The 13467-nt window shown below is 49.2% G+C and overlaps 1 protein-coding gene across 3 annotated transcripts in view; it reads left to right on the top strand.

Moving 5' to 3' along the window:
• Window positions 1–414: 414 nt before the first annotated feature.
• The window catches only part of ELOVL5 (ELOVL fatty acid elongase 5), a 73740-nt gene continuing 60687 nt past the window's right edge, over window positions 415–13467 (top strand). Inside the window, exon 1 of one of the 3 annotated variants that reach the window (XM_086370774.1) lies at window positions 415–587. The gene's annotated coding sequence lies outside the window, so the exon portion shown is untranslated. Of the gene's footprint in view, window positions 588–8766; window positions 8903–10048; window positions 10186–13467 lie in introns of those variants that run through there. The other 2 variants (XM_086370775.1, XM_086370773.1) reach the window with 2 other exon arrangements.

The raw sequence follows: 13467 nt of genomic DNA, 5'->3' as shown, positions 1-13467 counted from the left end.
TCTAGTACGTCCGTAGGCATTTAACCCTTTCATCTAAAACCAAGAACTGGCTCCCTTCCAGAGCCCGCGAGGAGACAGCACCACAGTGGGCGTCTGCCGTCCAAACGCAGCCACACAACCCTGCCAGGCCTGGCACTGAGAGAAACAGAGTTCAGGGCATCGGGAACTTCACCGGTGCTATTGCGCAGGCTCTGCGTTCCACGCAGGCTTATTAGGAAGAAAGCGGATAAAATTGTCCAGAGACACGTGAACGAGAGGGGACCAACCCGGACCACTGCTCTCCACTGCATCGGATTCTGGAATTTACAATCACGAAAGTTCTATTGTTTCACGATTGGCTCCCGGGCCGCATGACATCATAGCGCTAGATTCGGCCTCCGGACGGCGATTGGCTGGCCGCGCCATTGTGACGTCACGGTCAGCCCACGTTCTGATTGTAGATACCCGGCGCCTTCCTCTTCTCATCGCGGCTGCTCCTGCTGGCCGGTACCTCCCTCCAGCCTCCTCCTGGCTCGGCTGGTCCCGGGGCTCCGCCGCCACCTCCGCCTAGCCGCTTCTCCGAGCCGCCGCTGCGCTCGGCCTAAGAGGTAAGCGGGCGGCTCCGGAAAACTTTGGCTGGCCGCCGCTCGGCCATGACACCCGCGCCGGCGCGCAGCCGGGACCCAGGGATGCGACCCCGCTGTTGGGTTCTGAACCCGGAGCGCACGAGCGACTGCCGGCCCGGCCCGCGCTGCGCCCGCGTGGCGAAGGAGCCCGCCGGACCCGGGTCTCAGGGCGCGACGGCAGGCGCCCCGGCCGTTTCTGCGAGATGCTGTCTCACCTGTTTAGCGGTGGAAGCCGCCGGTAGACGGTGTGCCCACTGACTGGCGCGGCGGGAACGCACCTGGCTCGCCTACGGGAGGCAGGGCGGGTGGGCTCTGAGCTCGAGTTCACCCGCCCGGGTTAGATGAACGCGCGGCCGGAGATTCAGGGAAGAGCCCGAGAGCGATCGCGCTTCCTCGGAGAACAAAACCCGCGTGAGCCGGGAGGACCACGGCGGGGCCAGGAGGTCGCAGCGCGGGTCGGTCCCCTCGGGCCTTTCGTTTTTTCTCTTGCCCTCCCGCCTCTGCCCCCGCCCCGGAGGCGAGCCCGCTAGCCTGGGAACACTTCGGTTTTTATTAAAACCAGATAACTGTAGCCAGGGGTCCTCGGAGAGGATGAGGCCGGTGGGGAAGCGCGGGGGCGGAGACTCGGGAACCACCTGGGCTACTCTTGAGGGAATCGGGGCGCAAGGGCGGTGGGGTCGCGGGCTGGAGCGGCTCGCAGCCGGGTCGTGTCTGCTGTGAGTAGCAAGGAAAAGTCCTCTTTTACAGTTTAAACGCAGATAAGACTCGCCCCCCACCCTACCCCAGCGTTCGCAAGCCCGCCTCGGGGTGGTGGGAGTCGTGCCTGGAGCAAGACTTGTTCTTCAGAACTGTGTCTTGCCACCAACCGTTCCGTGCCCTTGCACTTTTAGGGTGATGGTTTCCCCTGCTCACGACTGTAGTTGAGCTCAGCTCTTGGCTTCTTGATTGCAAATGTGGATAATGCACTTGGCCCACTTTGGGGTGGGGGTGGGGAGTCCCGAATGGAAGAATCCAGTGCATGACCTACGAACTGGGCTGCGGAACCTAGGGTTGCGACGGGAGAGTGGTGGGGAGCCTTAATTCTTTAATAGCGGGACCGGTGGCAGGAAGTGCTTTCTTTATAGGGTGGCACGGAAGAGCTCGTGTTCCTTGTTAGGTTTTGTAACTTGTTTCCCTAACCACTCAGTAGATAACCTGTTGGGTGCGCTTGTTTTGCTTGCACCTCTCAGCCAACAACACTGGGGCAGAATCTAGAGATACGGACACAACCGGTTTGGCGTTCGGTGGCTGTGGATGAACAGTTTAACTTTGCATCCGCGGTGAGGGGACAAGCGCATCACTGTTTCAGTCCGCTTGGATGCTGCCTGGGATTCTCCAGGGAAAGCTCAGTACTTGGAAGAGAAAAGTCATTCATGTCCCTTTTGCATTCTTACCCTAGATTATAACTTCTCATTGACAGGAAGTTTTTCTGGACAGATTCTCTTTTTCGCATTTCTTTTTTGTTTCTAACTGAAGACAAAAGGAGAAATGTTATTGATGGTTACTGATGGCTAGTTTTACAGAATATAGAATAGAACTTAGCTGAAAGTGAAAGTAGAAAGTGTATTAAAATTTGACGGTCAGATTTTTTTTCAAGAGAAGTACATTGCTTCAGACTCTGTCCTCAGCTTCTTGACTCAATTTCGAAATCATTTCTGTTCAGGGTTTCATGTTCCAGAATTGCTAGGGATTCCATGAGATAATACAGCTGAAAGTGCCCAGCATGGGGGCTTGCCAAATAGTGGTTTGATAAATGTTTCTTCTTCACTTATTTTTCTTCTTGGGGAAGGGAAGTGAGGTTTAGGGGATGTGGCCAGGAATAAAGCTGGAGAATCTCAAATAACTGGGAAAATATTTAAAATTAGGTTTTCACAGACACTAATTCCAGTATTCCAACAAAGCTGTTTTTGAAAATGAGGTGAGTTATCTCTTTGCCTGGGATCTACTGAGCTTTTTCTTTGGGGGGAGTGGTGTCAGAATTCTTAATTTGGGGGTGTTTGCAAGGATCTCTTTGCCACTACCTCCTCGTTTTCTCTCAGCATAACTGTTGATTGTCCTCCTGTTTGTAGAAGTGAGTATCAGTCCTTGGGTGTCTTATTTCCAACTTGAATTACAGAAATCACGGCAAAGCTGTTTACCATCTTTTAGGGTGACTTTGATGCCTAAGTAGATAGTAGAGAGTATGAATGATGGTTTTACTTTTTACTCAGCCCCTTACTCGGCCACATCCTGTCCCTCTCCCCTAAGAAAACTTCTAATTATTTTTAAGCCCTCCTCTGTGCCTACCAACTCTTCTGTTACTGATGGGAACAGTTACTGTTTCCATTAGTTACCCAGTGGGTTTGTCTTTGCATACATTCAGTTTCAGGTATTACTGATGTGGGCACCTTCCTGTTAATAGTTGCTTTCCATAGATAATTCTTACATCCACCCTGTGGGAAGTTATATCCCCTACCTCTTTTATAAAGAATTGAGAACTGAGGCCTAGAGATGCCAGGTGACTTGTCCAAATCATGTAGATCTGTCTCCTGCAACTTACCTGCCCCGTCCTCTGTCCTTGTGCTGCTCGGATTTGTTCAGTGGGCTCTGCCCTTTATGTAACTCTGTTACTCTGTAACTTAAAAATCTAACCTCATGAATAAAGGTCCATCTTCAAGCCATCCAAGATTAACAGTTCGCCATCTTTCACATCTGTAAAGTCTGTTCCTTCCTTTTAGCCCACATTTGATTCACTCTTTCTATCAGTTTATTGGCTTGTCAGCTACTGAGTGTGTGCTGTGTGTGTGTCTTGGGGTTGTATACAAAGCTGAACAACACAGTTTCTGAAGTAGCTTATACTTTAATCCTTTTACACCTGTACTTAATCTGCACCTTATACTAGAAGGGGATCAGAAGCAGATTTCTGAGAGGGGGCTTTTCTCACTGTATCTGGGAAAGGTTTATGGCAGAGCTTGCCAGGTCATCAGCGCCTCACATTGCCCAGCTGGTTAGGATGCTTTCTGTGCAAGAGACAGAGAACCCAGTGCCAGATGGACTTAAATGACCACCTGACCTGAAAAGTCCCAAAGGCAGAACTTATGTTCTGTTTCTCTGAAGTCTTCCCAGATGTTTGTTAGGTCCATAGGCTGATCTTGCAAGATGACTGCCAGTTCCAGTCTAGACCCCCTATTACCATATTCACATATGGGAACTGTGGCCACCTTCCAGAGAGGGTCCTTGGCCTTGATTTAGGCCTTGGTTACTTGAAGTAATAACTAGAAGAGTGGAAATCTGATATCCTGGGACCTATCCCAAACTGAGGAAGTGCATTTAAGTTTCACCACACCTACCTGGCTGCTAAACTACACCTTCAGGGTAAGTCTCTGTGGATATAGGGGTGTGCCAGTATTGGCTATAAGGGCCACCAAGGATGTCAGGCCCCATCAAAGAGAGGATTGAATTAAATGAAACAGAACGGAATCCACATTTGAATTTCACCTTACCCATCATAGAGGAATCTTACAGGTGCACAGAGAACAGGCATTCTTGGAGAGAAAGTTTAGAGAGCCGACAAGTGCATCATTGGGCATTAAAGCAAGTAGCCCAGATGCATGAAGCTGACAGGCAGAAGTGGGAAGAAAGGTTAGTAAGACAAGTTGTTGATAATAAGGGCTAACTTTTATTAAACTATTACTACGTGTCAGACTCTGCATTGAGCTCTTACATGGATTTTTCTCAAGTACTATTAGTTGGTACTCTAAGCATTCCCACTTTACAAGTGAGGAAATGGAGGCTCAGAAGTTTAGACGCTTGCCCAAGGTCACAAAGCATTCTAGCCTGGGTGGTCTTGACCTCCTAGCCTATTGTCTTTCCTGAGATGTTGTCACAAGACCACTGAGGCTTTTGGACTGGAAGGAGTGTATCCTGAATGTTGTGCTGCAAGGACATGAGTATTGTCAGAGTGCGTGGGGTGGATTGGTGAGGATGGACATGGGGGATATGAGGGTGGACTGGGAGGCTGTTGGAGTAGGCCAGGCAGTGGTGAGGCCTCACCAGGAGCCACGGCCACGAGCACACACTGGAGTGAGCTAATCATTTGAGAATGTCTCTAGGAGAAGATCTACGCAACTTGAAGACCAGCCGGATTGAGGGCCAGCAAGAGGAAGGGTGCTCTCGGGCGTGGGGGTTAGAAGAACTGCAGCGTCATAGAGGGAGGGAGAGGAGGCTTTGTTCTCCATTGGAAACATCTCAAGGGCCCATGATCCATCCAGACAGGCTCTTTCTCCCGCTCTGGTCCCCATTCCTCTTTGCAGCCAGTGTTTGTCTGCCACATTAGAAAGATGTGTTTCCACCACATTTCATCCATTTTCAGGCAGTTTTTCACGTTTTAACATACCTGGGTAGTGATGCATCTTGTAATCAGTGGCATGGTAAAATCACACGAGCCCTCTTTCCTGTTTTAATATTACTGAAATCAGGGTGCTTGTGGATGAGAAAAGGAAAGTCTCAGTACTGGTGAGCTCATGGAGTCAGTTGCTGGCAGAGTAAGAACCAAGGCCTCTGGGTCCTCTCATCCACTGAATTACCTAAACTCACATAAAATAAACATTGCCTTGTAATACGGGATTATAGTAAAGCACATGCATATTCCTTTGTTTATTGAAACGGAAGTAATCTGAGAGGTTTGGAAGGTACAGTGGTTAGGGTAGGGTGCCTTGTCCTTGTATGGAACCCGGCCGCCCTGGTTTGTTATCCTAAACCTGCCTTCAACCTTAAATCAACTCTGGGCGTTGGTCCTTTAAAACTAAACAGTTATACCAAGGTGAATTTCAGGATCCTTTCAGAACGAAAATTTTTTATGTTCGCTTTTGCAGAGAGCAAATCCTTTGCTTCTGTTTGATCAGGGATAGAGAATCAAAGTTGAAATCCTTTAGGTCTTTGAAAGGTAGATGTCAGAAATCAGGAATGGAAATTACAGTTTTCTCTTTAAGAAGTTAAACATAACCGCTGGAATTACTCCGGCCTAGCAGAGTTAGTTGTTCAGAAAGGTAGACCCTCCTCATATTGGGGTTTGTGTCATAGAATCGCCTTCCCACCCCACCCTGATTTCAACCCATAAACGTTACCATTACCAAGCCGCTTGGTTCCTTCTGACATGTTTCCTCCATGAGGATACTTTTATTTGACTCAAATACATTTGCTTTTAAAATTGTGTGGCCCCTGGATTGAAAATAGTCGTACTTGCTGAGCTTTTAGGAAGACTGAATCCTGTCCTCCCTGCCCGCTCCCCTTCTGGTCCTAGTTGAGCGCAGTGATGTGTGATAACCCCAGTGTTCCTTGTATCTTGTTAGACTTCATTACCTTTTGTTTGATGTCTTCTTAATGACTGGGGTTTAGAGAATAGTTTTTCACTTAAGATTTCTAGTGTTGGGACTCTCATGCTTTCTCTGATTAGAATAACCATTTTCTTGAAACAACTGCAGCTTCAAATGACAATCCTGATACTAATTCACGCCCTCTTGTGAGCACATGCTGGTTACAGGTTCCATCTCTATGTTACAGTTCTTCCCCCGTTGTCAACAGTTTCACCCTGTCAGAGCTAACCTCTGATACGTGCATACTGCTGCTGCTGCTAAGTCGGTTCAGTCGTATCTGACTCTGTGCAACCCCATAGATGGCAGCCCATCAGGCTCCCCGTCTCTGGGATTCTCCAGGAAAGAACACTGGAGTGGGTTGCCATTTCCTTCTCCAATGCATGAAAGTGAAAAGTGAAAGTGAAGTCGCTCAGTCGTATCTGACTCCTAGCGACCCCATGGACTGCAGCCTACCAGGCCCCTCCGTCCATGGAATTTTCCAGGCAAGAGTACTGGAATGGGTTGCCATTGCCTTCTCCGGCGTGCATACTAAACAGACCTAATTAGAGCCACACTGCAGAGTTGGCCACTCCGGTTCTTATCTTATCTGAGTTATCCTGAACCCTGAAGTACCTGTTCCTTTTGTCTTGGCACAGCACATGCTCCTACAGAGTAATTGTTGTCAATTTCTCCTTCCCCAAAGAATCGTTCTCATGACACCAAATTCAATAATTATTCATTTGCTTCGCTGGGAAGTTTCGCCATGTGCTGATGTCCCTTGGGGATAGTATTTAGGGTACCTCTGCTTCAGGCTTTGGCAGAAAAAGTACATTACCTGAATATTTATAGGGGCTGTTGACACTTGTATCTACCCTGTTTTTGAGCTGATATGTACCTCTGTGAAAGTTTGAGTTTACCTGTTACAAAACTTCCAAATGTTTACTATGGATCTAAAGTGCATTTATTAAAAGTATCTACTGCTGCTGCTGCTGCTGCTAAGTCGCTTCAGTCATGTTCGACTCTGTGCAACCCCATAGACCGCAGCTCCAGGCAGAACACTGGAGTGGGTTGCCATTTCCTTCTCCAATGCATGAAAGTGAAAAGTGAAAGTGAAGTCGCTCAGTCATGTTCGACTCTTAGCGACCCCATGGTCTGCAGCCTACCAGGCTCCTCCATCCATGGGATCTTCCAGGCAAGAGTACTGGAGTGGGGTGCCATTGCCTTCTCCAAAAAGTATCTACTACATGCTTTTAAAAGTTAGCAAACCAGTAGGAAGGGGACTGGAGAAGAGGCCTTTCAGGTTAGCAGCTGCAGGGAACCAGGGGTCCAGCTCTGCCCTGAGAGCTGGACAGGCATTGGTGGGCCAATCACTCCACCTCTTTGAGACTTCTGTGCCTAGTTTGGGGTGGAGGGGCTGTTGAGACTATCAGTATTATACCTAAAAGTTAAGTAGGGGACTGACTGAATTTGATGAGCATCATTAAAAAAAAATCTCTCTATTGACTAGAATGTTCACTGAAGCATTGTTTATAATAGAAGATTGAGTCAGCTGAGTGATGTTCTTCCGAAGAATAAACGATGCTGCAGTTGGGCAGTGTAATACTTCGGGACTTATGAAGAGGATGAGGCCTATCTGTGGGTGCTACATATACTACATGTTAGGTACTTTTCTAAGGTGCTTCACCACCAAGGCTCCCCCATGAAATCGGTACCCCCAGTTTTACAGATGAGGAAACTAAGGCACAGAAAGGTTAGGTGACTTGTTCAAGGCTTCCCAGCTAGCAGGTGGCAGAGGCAGGGTTCGCATCCAGCCTGGTCGAAGGCGTCCAGCATCAGTTTCCTTGTTTGGCCCCAGGCCCACCTGGGTTTGATCTACAAGATATGTAAAACCTGAGGGCTGTGGGCTGGGAGGGAAGGGCACCCTCATCCTCTAGGGAACCTCCAGATTGTCTGCTTCCCCTTGGGTAGAGATGTACATCGTGTGTGTTTTGAAACATCTAGGTCATTCTGACACAGGCCTGATTAAAGGCTGCTTGTTCAGGTTGTTGAGACTAACACCTTCCCCACCCCTTTAGTTCTCTTGGGATTCTTTCTCTTTTAGGACTTCTTAGTTTTCTTTCTGGGTGTGGGTCACTAGGCCTGACAATATTATGATGGCTCTAAGTACCATAATCCCTAAAATATGAGGATCACAAAATTCAGAGTGGTTTATATATTAGCATGGAATGTAACCAGGTGGTGAAATAACCGTTGGCTGTAGAGGAGATGATAGATAATTACTGGGTTGTGTTTGCTTTTAAATATGCCACATTGTAGGCTTTTTTCTTTTTTAAATACATTTTAACTCTGCCTGTTATTCTTTTCATCCCCCTCGCACCCCACACCCAAACAATTATAAAATGTGGGGGTTTAGATTGAATTTTTTTTATATAAAAAAGAAATGTGTTTTCCTGTCATATCTATATTTATGTTACACTGTTTGAATTAAAATCTAAGACCTTTTCTCTCGAGGGGGTGCATAACTTATCTTTGTTAATTATGTTCCTCCATTCTCTCTTCATTTCAGCTGAGGCTGTAACACTGCATTTGTATATTTTGTATGAATTATCTTGGAGATCCTGATAATTTATTTTGAATATTCAAGTAATCACATCAGTTAAGAGGCTGCAGTCAGATTTAGAATTACAAGCAGCTGCTCACAGCAGCTGATGTTGCTTAAAAGCCTCTTAAATGTTTGTCTCCCGGCCACTTGCAATTGCAGTCTGATTTGTATATTAGAAATGGGGTTGCAGTAGAGCTCACTCTCCTGAAGCCGGGCTTCAAGGGACCAGTTAGAGACTTGCAGAGAATCGCCTGTCCTCATCAGTGCAGCCGTTGATTGTCTGCAAGTCTGCTTCATCCAAGAAGGTGGTTGCCTTAAAACAGGTCAGAGCTTCTCCAAATAGCCCCTTAAGTACAGTGTTTCAGGACTTCACGTCCCAGAGAATGCTTTATGTACTGTGCTTGTTATGGCAGCTCCTTTCTGTTTGCTTCGCAAGACATAGTAGGTTTGGAAGAGGCTCAGGAACCCACTCCAGTGTTCTTGCCTGGAGAATCCCAGGGACGGTGGGGCCTGGTGGGCTGCCGTCTGTGGGGTCGCACAGAGTCAGACATGACTGAAGCGACTTAGCAGCAGCAGCAGGGACCCCAGAGGAAGGTGGCTCTGAATGCAGAGTGATGGTAGGTGCCCTACATCGGGCCCTGGTACGGAGCTCCATGCTTGAGTGTACCATCGTTTTGCAAATGGGACTGGCATGTTATAAAGGACTTCCAAAATTCAAAATATAGATGAATCGTTGCAAAGTACTGTTGGAAACCCAATCTCAGTGGGTGATTGCCTTGCCCACAGATTCACGTATCCACCTGCCCACCTGCTGTCCATCTCAGACATTTGTTTCTTATCCACTTCTGTCTTGTGAGCTCCAGATTCATCAGAAGCTCCAACTTCTCATCAGCTGATTCACTTGGTCGCCCTCCAAACCTGTCTCCTGTCTGCCAGCATGACCTGGCGCATCCCCGTCACCAGTTTGCCCAGGCCATCAGTGCCAGGGTCCTTCTCCCGTCAACCACATCCTTCCTCCTTCCCTCCATCCGTCAGTCGCCAAGTGTTGTCCATTCGGGTTCTGCTGTGTCTGCTGCCGCCCTCCTTTCATAGCACGCCAGCCCTTGCAGGGTGCCTGGTTTCCCCCGGCTCCTTCCTGCGGAGATCTTCTGACACGTCAGTGGGATCCATGCACTCCATACGAAAAGCTTCGTTTACTTTCACTTAGGGCCATCCTTGATCCCGCTTGACTTCCTGCCTGCACCTCTCACTCTGAACACCCCACATCTCCCCACCCATGCCCCGTCAGCTCCATCTCTGCTCTGCACCATCTGTGTCCGGACGCTTCCTCGATTGCTTCCCACTGACAAAAACACACGAAAGCAAACCCAACTAAACAGAAAAGGCCCTGTTTCTTGTAAGTCAGACTCACACACCCTGGAACCTCTGATGCTATTTACTCAATTAGCTGTTCCTACCCCTTCCGGCTCTTGTAACCTTGGTTATAGCCAGCTGACCTCTGTGTGCGTCAGCCTCCTTCTCATCAGGAGGACAACTAGGGCTTTCCTCCCCTGTCTGCTCCAGGTTCCCTGTGTATCCTTGGTACCTGTGTGCTGTCTGGCATGTGGTAGGTATCTGGCAATTATTTGCATGAATGTTTCTCTCTCTGTACCTTTTGGGTATAATCAGTTCTGTAATCTGTGCTTATGGCTTTGTGAAGGTGAGTATGCCTCAATAGCCTGAGAAGCTTGAGAGTTTGTAACACTGCACAGATGAGCCCTCGCAGGGAAGCCAGCTCTAGGAGATAGCAGCCTTAGGGGGCTGGATTCCCTGCTTAGGGTTGCTGTTCCCCCACCCAGGCTGAGGGAGTAGAGCAAATTGCAAAACGTCCCCCCGCCGTGTGCCAGGAGCAGAGGATGCTGTTTCAGTGTGCTGTGTTAAAGGGCCTTGCTTATTTGCATGTTACCTTGTAGAGCTTTTAGGTGGAATAAGCCAGGGATTTATTGTGGCACTGTGCCCAAGGAAGGAAGAGAACGCACGCTGGTGACTATGCACTCATCTATTTCCTGGTCAAATAATGGTTGAAACTGACACTCTCTTTTTAACCTAATTTTGGTTGGCCTCAACACTGAGCCACGGAGAAGGAAATGGCAATCCACTCCAGTATTCTTGCCTGGAGAATCCCGTGGACGGAAGAGCCTGATGGGATGCCGTCTATGGGGTCGCACAGAGTGGGGCACGACTGAAGGGACTTAGCAGCAGCAGCAGCAACACTGAGCCAAGGTTAAGGCAGCCCGTGTAGGTTGGACGGAGCCTGTCTGCTTCAGTTGCCACGTGGTCATTGATTCACTGACCATACCCACTTACTCCCCATTGTGTTCTCTGCTGCCCTCTGCTCCAGTGCGTGGATCCTGCAGGGACATATGACAGTACACCTACTGACAGATTGTAACCCAGCTCGAGAGGTGAGGTGTGAACTTGATGCAGTAGATCGCTGTTGGTGCTGTGGGTAGGGCATTAGGTTTGAGTGCAGGTGACAGAGATCCCAAAATAATCATGGTGCCACTAATGGCATCTCAAAACAAGGTGTTACTTGTATTTTGCACAAAAGGGCTGGGGAAAGGGTACGGGGTGACCAGCTGCAGGCTCCCAGCTCACTGTGTGTCGGGCTCGGAGGCAGCAGGATGGAGAAGGAGACAGAGTAGACGGGGCCGAGGATTCAGTTCTGTTTTCTCTTAAGGCACGTTCCCAGAAACCAACCCCCGACAGTGTCGCTTATGTCTCCCTTAGCCAGGACTTTAAACATACAGCCACACGAATCTGCAGACAGACTGAGAAATCTCATCTTGATTCTGAGTGGCTGTGGGCAGCTCAGAGTCCTGCTGACCTGGGCGGAATCCTGGTGACCGCCCCCCGGCCTGTACTAGGGTGGATGAGAGTGACTGTGCTGCCCATGTGGAAGTTGGAGTCTGTGGAAGAGACTGCCAGGGAACAGATACTGATACCATAGTGATGAGCACCGAGAGCACAGTGTGGGGTGCTGTGCGCAGACAGGAAGGGACCCCCTAAATTAGACCCAGGGGTCCGGGGAAGGGTGCCTGGAGACTGAGCAGACATCTGCCTGCTGGAGAGAGGAAGCAGGCATTCAGGCAGAGGCTGTGAGGGAGGAGGCAGGTAGCACATGAGGAACTGATTGTAAGGAGAAGCAAAGGAGGAATTGAGGCCGCATTGAGGGATCTGAGCATTGTCCTAAGAGCCTTTAACTGGTTTTGAGAGGAGTAATCTAGAAAGATGCTTTTTGGGAAGTGGGAAGCAACGCCAAGACCAGAGGCAGGGACCCTCCATCAGAAGGGAGTGCAATAGTTCAGCTGACATGATGCTGACCTTGATTAGATAGTGGGTTTCAGGATCGAGGATTTCCTAGAACTGGGCGCAGATTTAGAAATAGTTTGGGCTGCTCTTCACCTGACAGCTGATGAAAGCAAGGCGGAGAGGTCAGATGGCGGGCCCGGGCCGCACAGTCAGCTGATGGTAGTGCTGGGTCACCCGTCTGCCTGAACTCTTTGCGTCCCTGCCGAATGGCCAGCTGGGGCCACAGGGCTTTGTTGGGCATCGGAGAGGGCAGGTGGAGTGTGAGCTGGAGCGTGGGGAGTGTCTGCTGGGGCGAACATGGTGCAGGCACTGAGAGTGGCACTGGAGTGGGTGTGGAGCAGAAGTGGGTGAGCTGGGTGCTCCCAGTTCTGCAGGTTGAGATCAGTGCTAGGGGACTTCAGGGAGGTCAGGTAAAGTAAGTCGCTCAGGAGTGTTTCGAAATCAAGGAAGGCTTCCCTGTAAGATTAAGTGGTTTAGGCTTAACTCTTTAAGCACTGGGAGCCAATTAACATTTGGTATTGAAGGACTGACTTGAGCTTGACGGCAGCCTGTGTTTAATGTTGGCCATGCCCAGGGCCTCGTATAAGGTGCTTGTGGTCAGCAGAATAAAGTCCCTCAAAGATGTGCCCCAGTTTCCCATCACTTGTGACTATGTGGAGAATTAAGGCTACAGATGGAATTAAGGCTGCCAGTCAGCTGAAGTAGAGTGTCCTAGGTTATCCAGGTGGGCTCAGTGTAACCAACCCCCAAGGGTCCTTAAGGGGCTTCCCTCCTGGCTCAGCTGGTAAAGAATCCACCTGCAAGGCAGGAGACCTGGGTTCGATCCCTGGGTTGGAAAGATCCCCTGGAGAAGAGAAAGGTTACCCACTCTGGTATTCTGGCCTAGAGAATTCCATGGACTGTATAGTCCATGGGGTCGCAAAGAGTAGGACATGACTGAGCGACTTTCACTTCTCAAGGGTCCTTAATGTGGAAGAGGCACGTGGGAAAGAATGAGAAGGGTGGGGTGTGAGGAGACTGGGCCCAGTGTTGCTGGCCTTCAAGACGGAGGAGGTAACTGTGAATGGACCGACAGAAGGCAGCCTGTAGAAGCTGGGAAAGGCCAGGAGAAGGGTCCTCCCATAAAGCCTCCAAAAGTAGCCATGCGCATGCCTGGATTTTAGTCTAGCGAGACCCGTTTTGGACTTCTGACTTATAAGATACACTTGTGTTATTAAAAGAACTTCTAGGGCTTCCTTGGTGGCTCAGACGGTAAAGAATCTGCCTGCAGTGCGGGAGACCCAGGTTCGATCCTTGGGTCATGAAGATCCCCTGGAGAAAGGAATGGCAACCTGCTGCAGTATTCTTGCCTGGAAGAATTCCATGGACAGAGGAGCCTGGTGGGCTGCAGTCCATGGTGTCACACAATTGGACATGACTGAGCGACTAATACAACAATAAGCCACTAAGTTTGTGGTGGTTGGTTACCTGACACAGCAGTCAGTAAGTGTGTGCTGAGTGAATGAGTTGTGCTTTAAGAGATCAGTGTGAAAGCTGT

The sequence above is a fragment of the Bos grunniens genome, chromosome 23 (assembly GCF_055505025.1).
Source record: "Bos grunniens cultivar Pamir isolate PY7600 chromosome 23, Bosgru_T2T1.0, whole genome shotgun sequence".
Taxonomy (NCBI): Eukaryota; Metazoa; Chordata; class Mammalia; order Artiodactyla; family Bovidae; genus Bos; species Bos grunniens.
The sequence above is the reverse complement of the archived record's forward strand: the minus strand, read 5'-3'. Positions and strand labels throughout refer to the sequence as shown.